We start from the raw sequence: 12,266 nt of genomic DNA, 5'->3' as shown, positions 1-12,266 counted from the left end.
AACTGCAAAAGATGACACCTCATCCAATATTTGTAGCAATGATTCATACTTGGTCATCTCATTTAAAGTGTCAACATTGCCTTCAGCTCCCAGAGGCTTTCATCAGGTCCAGGCTGAAAGGACTTGATAGTTGACACTGAAGTCTAGAATTCCTTTGGCCAGGTCCTCCCCTGCACAGATGGTTTTGTGAGGAGCCACAGCTGTAAAATAAATGCCACCCACCTCTTCAAGAAGAGAAGGCAAAATGGAAAGACATTTCTAATTTAGTCTTAAGCAGGGAGATGAAAGAACTGTACTTAGCACTACTTTTTTTCCACTTTATGCACAGAGCCTTACAACAGTGCGGCTTCACAGGCCACCAGCCAGTGTCTCAGCCAGCCTTCCATGCAGTTTAATTACACAACCAGAGCACTCTTCCCTCAACAGTTTGGCATACAAAAACACAGCCAGTTTAATAAAGTTTCATAGCTCTGCAGACTAACCTCTACCATACCCAGCAGGTCCCTTGTTTTGGAGCCTCTGCCAGGCAGAGACCCTGAGGCCAGAGAAATTCCGGGTCAAGGGAAACATTTTCACTCTTTGGAATAAGAGTAGCAAAGGCAGCTCTGACATGAAGCAAGATAATGAGGTTAAAGATACCCTACTCAAAGGGTACCACAAAGAAGGGAATGAAACTATCTCCTGCACAAGTGAAACTGCAAAACTTCCTCAATTAATTTGCACGTATAACATTTAGAAACTGAATCAGAAAACACAATCATTTAAAACACTGGCAATAACTTTTGGGTTCAGAGGTACTAAATAAGCAATTTGAAGTAAGTTGACTTTTGTTTCACCAACTGATATTTTCCAATTAACTTCTTAAAAAGAAAAACTTTGACAATGTACTACCTTCAGATGTTTAAAGCTCAAACCCATTAAGTTTACACTGTAGCTAGACATCCCTTTTCCACTGTTGTACTTTAGCACTTAAACTCCGGGCAAGAGACCACCAGGAAAACCAATACAACAAGCATTTTGAAGAGGCCTGTCCTTCCAACGCGTCATCTGAGAAGACAAAGCATGCTGTTCTACAGAAGATACAAAATAAGGAATTCTTGGCTCCTGTGACAATATTTTACCCAATAGCTCTGGGGCCATTCCTGTTGGCCATAAGATGACATTTCTTACAATTATCGAAAGAAACCTGTTGCAAACTGAAGGAATTTAGAAGACTTGTAAGAGATAAAAGGCAAAATTACCTTATTTTGGAATTCCTATACCCCTTTAAAAGTTTTCTTGACTACTGGTCTTTTTTGTTTCAGGAATGCATTAGCCTAAGGTTCATTAAGAATGCATTGTCTCAGGTTGAAGATTACAAATTTTGAATGCATTCTTATCAGGCATAGATAAGTACATGACTGAAAATATTGTGCTTAGCACATGAAGTATTGCCAGAAGTACAACTGGAACAAAATATTGATCCAACTTGCACATTGTGCAATCCCATTGAAACTTCTTTGGCAATACTGCTGTCTCTAGACTTTTTTTAAAAACAGACATTTAAAAAAAAAAAATCTTAAAATCCTTTCAAAACACCAAGATTGACAATGAAAAATGACCCAACAATTCATGAGGACATAAATAATATCCTCCCAAAGCCAGGAGAATGTCATGTCTATCAGACTAGCCAAGCACTTGCACAGCCCCGGTTTCTTTGTGATTCTACTGCAAGTTCTGGTTTGCCATGAGCCAGCAGTAAAATGGTATAGACAACTCTCCAAAACCCTACCTGTCACCAGTGAAAGAAAGGCTAACTTGTCCCCGTAGGAACTCACACACATCATATTCCAAAATATCTTTTTCAAAATAGTCTTAGAACAATATCCAGTGACACTGAAGTATCACAAAAATGAGTTGGCAAGTACAATCTTGATCTGTTTCCAAAATGGCCAATTCCGAACATGAAAAAAACAGGTTTTCAGAGGTCCATGTCTTTCATTCCATAAATACCTATGTCCTATGTCAGGAACATGGCATTTTAACAGGAAAAAAGCATAAGCTTTAATTACTTCCACTTGAACAATATATTATTCCCAAGTTAGAGGAATGCCTTAAGTAGCAACATAAAACCAGCTTCAGGTCTCACTTGAGGTCTAAAGCATACTCCTAGTTTCCAATGTACACGGTAGAGCTGGACATCATAAAACAGTCTTGAAACAAGCTAATTTAAGGGCTCTTTTGCTTTCTTGAAACTTAGTTTTGTCATGAATTTCACACGGTTTCCAATACAGACAAAAGTTAAGACACAGCAGTACTTTAAAAAGTTGCCTAAGACTGACTACAGTTTATCACTGTGGTTTATGGTTTAAAAATGTCTGCATCTTTAAAGTGTATCTGGAAAAATAATGAAGCACAAACAATCCCTACAAGATGCAGATCAGCTGAACCACTCTGTTATTTTAGCCAGGATTTCTAAGCCCAGATAAGCAAGACTAAGAGAGATTGCCTTGGAGGACTTGATGCTCACAGCTTTCTATTACCTTCCATGCACAAGGCCAGCTTAGCCTAGGGAGCAGAGCCAGCCTGACAGGTTATGTTTCTTCAATTAGTAGAAAAATGGAACACAGCACACAGCACATAAAAGGATCATTTGTCTTGGAGTGTGACTTACAAGAAAGAGCATGTTTTAAGTATTAAGTTCTGCTTGGTGCATGATTTCTAAGTCAATTACTGCACACTGGAACTCAGTAAACAAGCTTGATGTCTTGTTTATGGTGCATTTAAGGTCTTCACATGAACATCTAAATGTGCAGAAATTTTAACACAACTGCAGGAATCTGACAGGAAATTAATATCTTTGGGAAACATAAGACCAGAGAACAGCTAAACACGTATGGTAAAGAGGAGCATTTAATGGTGAGAAATTGAAGTAAATGACAGCAGAAAGAGATGCGCCACAAGAAAGGGCATCCTGTGGTGCTACAATAAACCTGACAGAGGCTGAATGATAAGGAAATCTTGGAGAAAACCATAAGGGTCAGGAAAACATTATGCACATTCCCATATCAAAGCAAATAAATACAGCCGGCTGGATTAGCCAGCATGTCCTTTCCATCTTCAAGTTCCCTGGATTCTCCCAGTCTGACTAAAAGCTTCCACTGACATTTGTGTTACCCATTCCATGATCTGGAAGGGAATAAATGCCTGAGTGCTGCAGCTCAGCATGCCTGTGTTGAGTAAGCCAACTCCTGTGACAAGCAAGCCATGCGCTTGTCACTGAAATATTCCCAGTATTTCAGTGCCATGGTTTAAAGGCCTAGTTCTGCACTCAAACACCACATTCTTTAAAGTCAATTTTCTCTGTCTTGAACAATCAACTTGTTCTCCCAAGATCTACTCTTTCCTCATGTGCTGGACTTGCACCATTACAACTTGCATGATCAGTGTGGGCTGGGAGGTTTGAGGACTCTGAAATGAAGCACTTTTGTCATGACTGCAAAGAAAAGTTTCAATAAATACAAAAGCAGTTCACCAACTGAACACTATCAGGAACTACTCAGAACTCCATGTTCCCAATTTCTCCACTTTTTTCCTTCTCTGCCAGTAATTATACCCACACTTCAGTACTAAGCTACACATTTACACATAGGAAAACATTGCCAGAGTTTTTTCAATTCAGTAACCCTCATCTGAAAAATTTTATTGACAGTTTTTTAACCAGGAGACCTAACATTTAACGGCAAGTATCTTGCACAATTCCCTAATCATATCGGGGTGAAGGGTGGATCCACTCAGTTCTGCTTCATGCAGTGGAAGATAGTGGGGAAAATGTCAATGCTGACATGTAATACACATGATTTAATACCACAACCATGTTTTTGCAGCCTTGCCACATTTTTCCTTTGACAGTCTATCACACACAACTAAATTTCCCTGCTTATCCTACTGACAAACCCAATCTAACAGGTTCTAAGAAGAAATAAGTATTCACTAATTTCCAACCACCAGCCTTTGAAATAAACACTGCAGACTGTGCAAGAAACAGGGGTACAAAGTAATGCAGTTTTTATCAACAGTAAGTAGTATAAGGCTTGTCCTCACTGCTAGATTTACCAGATTCTGAAGTTGGAAGCTTCTGCTGGCGTGATTTGATGGGTGTTTATTTCTCTATTTCTCTATTCTGGGAATTGAAGAAATTAACTGACAATACATTCAGATATTCGGTAAATTTTATTTAAACAAAAGTATTAGACACAGATGGAAAAACCTGACAGAGCAATGACTACTTAAGCCAGCTATTTTGCATCTGACAGCAGAAGTTTGTATCAGCAGCTACCAGGGGAATAAACTTGATTGCAAAATAGCCAGTAATTAAAAAAAAAAAAAAAATCATACTCTAGTGGTTTTTTCCTTTTAAAATAAATAGCAGTCAATCTGCACACAGAACTTCCAATTTTATTTTTTTTTTACCAAGGGAGCAAGAAGTTACCAACTCCTGTCATTCATGCCACACAAAACCATGTACACTTTGAGCTTTCAAAAAGTCCAACAAAATTTCATGCTGCAATTTCCTCATCAACATTGCAAAACCATTACAAAACAAGTTAACTTTCATCAGTTCTGATTTTATCATTCCATTTAACTCAATGCACAAAAGGAAAGTTAAATTTTCTACTACATTTCCAGGTAGCCTCCTCCAATAGGAAAGAAAATAAAAATTAGGACTGTTTTTACTTCTCTTCTTAGTAATTCCATCTCAGGAAAAGACTGAAAGTGAAAATAGCAGCAAGGAGTACTCAGACAGACAGTTATAAAGACTAATAGTTTGCTCTCATGCACACCAGATTACAGGCTCCTCTTCCATTTATTATGTCTGCGGAACTTATCCACATAATACTTTTTTGATTGGCAGTAGTGCTATTTTACATAAAGGGAATGAAGACAGAAAATTATAATCTCATTAAACCAGGGATTTATGCGTTATTCCTTCTTTAAGGAACTGCTTTAGGGAAGAAGTGCTTGGCAAGTGTGCAGAACACATCCTTCAGCAGATTCTTGTAATCTTCAAGGGGAAAAAGGAAAGGAGGCAGTGGGAGAACAGTTAAGGGCATAACTGTTCCTGCAGTACTATTCAGTTGATACAGTTATACACACCAAAAGTTTTATCTTAAAGGACTTTTTCCTCCTGTTACCTTAGATATAAGCTTTGCAAACCAGTGAGAAGTGCATCTCAGTTGATCAGAGCACGTTCACCTTTCAGATTCAATTCTCCCTACCACCAGTCACTTTCTTTTGCAAAGGCAGCTCCTTTTGCTCCCAGATCAAGCACAGCCCCATTTCAACAAGCACTGCCAGTCCAGAAGATTCTAAGGCTTAAATATTTGAAGGCTTTTATTCACTACCATTTTTCCTTCCATGTAAAATTATGTGTACTCACCCTGATTAAGCTCCACTTCTCAAATATGATGAATAATTTCACTATGACCGTTAAGTGTTCCCAAACCAGCCAGGTGGTATCTTGAATAATAGTAGTGGCATAAGGGTGAAAGCAGTGCTTAAAAAAAAAAAAAAGCTGCACCATCTAAATAGTAGTACACGTGTAGCTTTCCATTCCTCTCAAATGCCTTAGTATTCAAGTGTTATGAGGGTTTTTTTGGTGGGTTTGTGGGTTTTTTTGTTTGTTTGGGTTTTTTGTTTGTTTGTTTGTTTTGTGTATGTTTTTTGTTTTGTTTTGGTGGGTTTTCATGTATTTTTTTCAGAAGTGAAAAACCAGTAAATTAGCCTCTGATAAAAACTCCTATACAGAGAAATTTCAGTAGTGCAGAGCACTTCACAGGTGGAAAGCTCCATAAAAGAAATAATCAGTCCTATACACAACATACTAGTATGCCCCTAATACACACATAGTAAGTCTCTGGCACGTCAGAAATTTCTGAGTCATGATGACGATGGATACTGCCAGACGAGAGGTAAACCATTTAGTTATGCTTGAATCATTAAATGCAGTTTGGTTTTTCAACAAAGCTCTAAGAAGAAGCTTTAAGCTTCAAAACAGACTACTGGCACATTTTATAAAATCCAAGTATTTTTAATGCAAAATAATACTTCACTACAGAAATACTCACAGTACTGACAGACAGGGAGACAGATAAGGAGAAGGACAGACAGGTTATTTAATAGAGATGGGTTTACTTAAAGCAAATGTTCAGTCTCTTGACTTGAGTTTAAAAATTCCAGAGCAAACCAGTTGCTCTCTAATGAAACAAGGGGAAACAATTTAATTACATTCTTTAAAACAGAAGTAAATAATGTATAAGCCTTGGAAGTTTTGCAAGGGTTTTGGGGGGTTGTAGTTGTTTTTCTGTTTTAACAAAGTTACAAGTTCGAAAGGGTACATGGAACGTACAACACAATAATTTCAGAAGTTTGGTTGAAGTTCCAACAAAGTTATATTGGTTAGTTCCATACCAGCCATCTGGCAGGGGTGCCCTGCTACTGGGAACTGCTCAGTGATTTAACTGCACTCACAGCTCATGCAGGGCTATCAACCAGAGAAAGAGCCAAGAACAAAGCTGACAAATTCCTGGCAAACAATTGGTAAAGGGCACCACCTTGGTAATTGTGTTAAAATAAATTATCAGTGTCAAAACAGTCAGCTCTAATTTCCTAAAAACTTCCTCTGAAGCTTCGATTTTGAGTTTGCAAGGGCAGACTACAGACAGCTTGTTTTGAGTTGCAGTCAGCACGGGCACAATACATCAACTGAAGCAGGGAACTATTTTTTCCTTTAGACATCTGAGTTGTAATATGAATCTGTACATTAGTAATACAGTTATAATTATGAACCTTGATAGCTGTGTTATCTGTCACCACAAACAGAAAACTGACAGACTGAAATTAGAGAACTACAAATATCAAACTTTAAAAGGAACTGTTTCACACACATACACATCTTTGCTAGTTGTGCAAGCCTGCTTTTGGGGGCCAACAAAGCTCGGACTGCACAGAGTGCCTCTGAAGTAGCAGTCTTCTACAGTACGTAGAATATTTACTACTTCAGGTTCAAAGGTTTCATTTCTATGTATGTACTTAGTGAGCTGACAAAAAAATCCAGAAGGGGCAGTTTCCTGGACAGATTTCTGGATCTACTTTGTCAGGAGATTTTCAGCATTGCTCCCAACCCAGAACTCTGTATTTTTAGGTCCCACCCCAACATCCATACCCAGCAAAAAGAGATAAAAAAGGTAATATCTAACAAAAATATCTAGAAGTTAGTGACTGTATTATTGTGACAAACCTGCGCTGCTCAGCAAAAATGTAATAAATATTGCTTTCAAGAAATATTTGTAGTAAACTCAGGAAGCCTAAGCAGGTAGATAAAGGAGCCCTCTAGGACATACCCAAGACAATTATATACAGGAAAAAAATATTACACTGTACAAGAACTTGTAATGACGAGAATTACTTTAATCAGCATTAAAGCGACAAGTTACAACAAACTGCAATCAAATTTAGTATCATTAGAAGGCCATTATCAACCTGTGTGAATATGCTGGTATTTAGCTCATGCTCTGAATATTCATACCATGCTTTGTTCATCCTTCTTATTCATCTGTCCCATTAAGGGAAAAGACAGATTTTTGGGAACAGTAAAAAATAATTCTGTTCTAACTGAATTCTAAAGCTCTAAAATAATAAAGAGCTCTCAGAACTGGTTAACAACATGATTCAGCTACAAAAGGCCTTAGCAATGAATTCCTTATAATATAAACTAGAGAAGATAATTACGGCAACCACTAAGTACACCCTCTGTCAGTACTCATTTGCAGATCACTCACACTACTGCTATGTGTGCAGAAACAGAGGTTAAGCAAAACAGGCTATGTATGCACACACTCTTAACTGCTCAGCTAGAAACTTGCCATCATATCTAAAACTGTTTGCTCAAAGGGCTAGTCTTTCAAGGGACCGTTGAGACATGTATTTTCACATCCTTCACTAAAAAAGGTCCGCGCCCTTAGTTCTCATTCCCAGGTTCGCAGGGTATTGATGAAGAAGAACATGTTATGCTTACGGCCTCCCATCTGCAACTGTTCCATGCCTAAGAGCACAATACTTAAGCACTTTACATTCCTGGAATAAAAAGGCTGTTTGGTTTAGTGATGAGTATAGATCCTTGCTAAATGTGTATAAATTGCCTTTCTTCATTTTAAAGAGCACAGAACAATCGGGGATGAGATGTTTGCCACACACAACTTCTTGCTCTAATGAATACTGACCCCTCCACTTTCAGAAACAGAAACCTAAACTGTCTCCTTGTACAACACTGAAACTGCATTGTTACAGAAGCAGCATCAATGTATCAGTTCCAAAAGGTGAAATAAGGTTTGGAATTGCATTCCTGAAGAACAAGTTTTATTATATTTTTTAAAATCCCCAAAAGCTGGACCCAGCAATTACCCAGGTTCGAAATTTAATCCAGATTTTTCAGTTGCAATCCCTAAGGACAATAAAACTCCATCACAAAGGGACATCTGGCATTTATAAGATCCAGATCTTATATACGAATGTAACAAAAAGCCCTCCTATCTGCATCTCAAAAGAACCACAACAAGCCATCAATACCTCAACAGTAGATGTTTTAAGAGACAGGAATGCCTCCAAATCTGCACCTTAAATGAGCGGTCAATAAATAAACTTCAGTCTAAAAGTTAGTGAACTGAACGTTTCAAGAAATTAAACCATACGTTGACCCTTCTTTTTAACTCATCATAAGGTACAGCTGGAAAGGCATAAAAAGAAAATGTAAATGCATAAAAGAAGGTCAGCAATTAGAAAGATCTTTTCCAGCCTCCCAGGTCTTCATGCTCAGTAGCAAAGTTCAGAGAAGAAAGGTAGTCATCCAGCCACAGCCCATGAGTCCTTGAGACACACACAGAGTCGTGCTGAAGAAGGCAGATGATGCCATGATGAGGCTGTCTAGATACCTCTAAAAAGCCCTGAGAAGGAGTCAGTGTCCCTAAGATGGTTAAAAAAATGGATGAGTATTCACAAGGCTTTGTCAAAACTCCACAGCTACACCCACATTAATGAAATATTTAACCCATTCTTGCCAGTCACTGTAACAAGATCTCCACAATCTTCAAGATTATGTAGATGCTAATAATAATGGGGGGAAGGTAACTCAGGTACCTGAAAAGGATAGAAAATTATCTTTTAGAAGAAACAAGAGAAGCAAGCATATTTATTTCTGGGAACATTTAATCATTTTTCTGGTGACATTTTTTCAAGTTTTTTTAATATAAAAAAAATATTTAACATTAATCCAAAACTATGAAGAATAACATCATAACCCAATTACGAGGTATCTGAATTAATTTGTAAACTTGTAGCCACTAAGTGGATTTGTCCCAGTTAGAATGTTTCAGAGATTTACATACCCAGTATGGCACAACAGAAAACCAGGTACACTGAAACATGAAAGAAGAGGAACACATTAAATAAAAGCCTTTTGCTTTCAGGCTTGTAAGTTCAACACAGCATTAGCACATTTGTGTTTCTCACTCCTTACTGAATACAGACACTGTAAACTTTTTTCTCCCCCCTACATGATTACTGCAGGAAATTATTTTAAAACAAGAAAATTAAAAGAAGTATACTATAAAACTTTTAAGTTCTAGGGAGGCATCATTTGCATGAGCACTAACTAGTACATTACGTTGTATGTTATCATCCTTGTGAAATTATTCAGCAGACACTGAGTAAGAGTAATAGCATACTTCATGCCACACTTATTTTTAACATTTTGTGGATAAAATGTAAGTTTAAATAGCATCAGATTCAATACACCTGACCTTTACACAAGGCTTTAATGTGCGGTTTGTGCTGCCAAGTATATAAAATTATATATATTTATACACACTCACCAAAGTGACAGCACAATCCTAAATTAGGTTCTAAAAATACTGTAAGCTCTATATAGCACCTGCTACATTGTTTGAGACTTAAATAAGACTTATTCAAATATTCTTTCAATCACACACAACTTGTCAATGCCAGTTGGGTTTGGGGGGGTCTTCAGTGATTTTGTAGAGTTTTTGTTCAGTTTTGACACTTTTTTTGCTGGGAAGGCATAGGGAGCTTTGTTTGATTTTGTTTTAGTTTTTATTTCTTGTAGAAAAAACTTAATAAAACTGGAGACAAGCACCTACCATCGTTACTAAATTTTCAACTGCCTCAAAAAAAAAATTTGACAGAACTATTATTTAAATCACATTTACTCTTTTTGAGATTAAATTTTACAACCAAGAGGAAATACTCATTCTTTGCTTAAGATGACAACTGCCACTGACCTTTACTAGGTTCAGGTTCATCTGGTCAAGTGTGCCCCCTGGATTCCAGATCCCACTTCCCAGAGATTACAAATGCTTATCTAGGCAAAGGAACCCACTGCTGAATTACCAATTCCCGATTGCCAAAATCAGGTGGGAGCCACCAGCTAACATTGCCACACCATGGTTCAGTAGATCCCAATGACAGAAGGCACACTCTCACTGTCTTGAAATCTTGAAGCACAATATATTTCAGCTTAACTGAACAAATACCTTATAAAGCTGTCTTTTTTCCCCTCTGCCAGATGCTAAAAAGTAAGTCTATTCCAGAGCAATCAAGTGTTCACATAATAGAGGAAAAGAGCAGCTCTCGATGGTCTCCTTTGTTACTCTACTAGACTCTCAAGCCTCACTGTTTAAACACTCAGTTCAACAACTACAGTTACAGAAACAAAGTACACTCACGCACCAGAGGAACACTGAAATACTAACTCAGAGCTGCTGCTGAACATCTGTGGTTTCTGTTCAGCCTTTCAGTTCCAGGAAAGCTAACAAACAGGATGTATGAACCATCTGCCATGGACTGGTTAGAGCACAGGTTAGGGAAATATGCCTTGGCTACCAGTAACATCATATGTCCTATCTGCCTACTTCCCCTGGAGGAATTTGGGTATTTTGCCAATCCACTCAAAGCCAGGCCAAGGTATGTAGTGGAAAACTGTAAGAAAATGAAGATGAGCAAAAATGGAAGCTGCAAACATCAAAAAGATTAGTAAACACTACTCATTCACACCCCCACTTTATCAGGGTTATAGCCTGGCACACCTCTATTTTACTGAGCCCTGCTTTGCATATTTGAAAGGGAAAACAGACAACTGACTAGTCATTATCTTTATAGGTGCTAAGGAAAGTACCCTAAAGGCAACTCAGTGACATGAGAGTGTATAGCAGTACACTAAAAGTGACATGCTAATTGCAAGCACCAGCAACGACAGAACACCACGACTTTGATCTCTCTTCATTCATAGATACTGAAACTTGTGCTTCCATATCAAATTTACTTTTCTGTAATTAAAACAAGCCACATCAGGCTCCTTTATTGAGTTACTGCTCTTAATATTTACTTAGAGGGAATGCTACACAGCTCTACACAAAACTACCTGACATCAAACCTAGCAACACCCCCATAAAAGCTTGAGATGGCACTTCTGTACAAATCATTCACTTCAGAAAAGTGTTACGGAGTAGCTCATTGCAAGCTTCTGTGTCTAGCTGAAATTAAATGCCAAATACCACCTGAAGAAAAGAGTGCCTTACAAAGAGGTACAGAAAAAAGCATGTTAATATTTAACTAGAATTTTTATTATATAACCAGTGATTTCCATGCATATTTTAGAGGTCTTTAAGTGCTAAACTTAGATGCATATGTGCCAACTTTACGTGCATCTTTCAACAAATATCAGATTTACTGATTTACTTAGATTTACCAAGTACACCACTATGTTCGTGAGCCTCTGCTTTTCTGAGCCAGCAGCCATAATCAAAACGCATACATACTATAAAAGTTGTCAAGGAGAATCAAAGGTATTTAAACCAAAGGTATTTAAACCTCAAAAGGACTGCTTTCAGCATGGTGTATAGTAAACAAGACACTTCAGTCAGGAAGAATTGTCTTACCTACCTCAGGTTAGAAAGTGAAACTTTACTGAAACTAACTAACTCATGGGTACTTTACTCATTTAGACAATCAATCCTAAATCCATTGATTTATACTCCTGATAAAGCAAGCAATACTGTTGTTGCCACTGAACAGTAAGAACTAATACTGTTTTCCTCTCTCATGTCCCTATGTTATAACATAGTAGACATAAGTAAAGAGCTGGAAACATCAGATTTACATAAAACAGTACTGGAACGTAACATGCAATATGTCTGCCTAAAACATTCTCAGCC

General features: G+C 37.7%; 1 protein-coding gene across 1 annotated transcript in view; it reads right to left on the bottom strand.

Moving 5' to 3' along the window:
• The window catches only part of PLPP1 (phospholipid phosphatase 1), a 63,695-nt gene that overhangs the window by 15,565 nt on the left and 35,864 nt on the right, over positions 1–12,266 (bottom strand). The window lies entirely within an intron of this gene.

This window comes from Hirundo rustica, chromosome Z, assembly GCF_015227805.2.
Source record: "Hirundo rustica isolate bHirRus1 chromosome Z, bHirRus1.pri.v3, whole genome shotgun sequence".
NCBI classification, from domain to species: domain Eukaryota; kingdom Metazoa; phylum Chordata; class Aves; order Passeriformes; family Hirundinidae; genus Hirundo; species Hirundo rustica.
The sequence above is the reverse complement of the archived record's forward strand: the minus strand, read 5'-3'. Positions and strand labels throughout refer to the sequence as shown.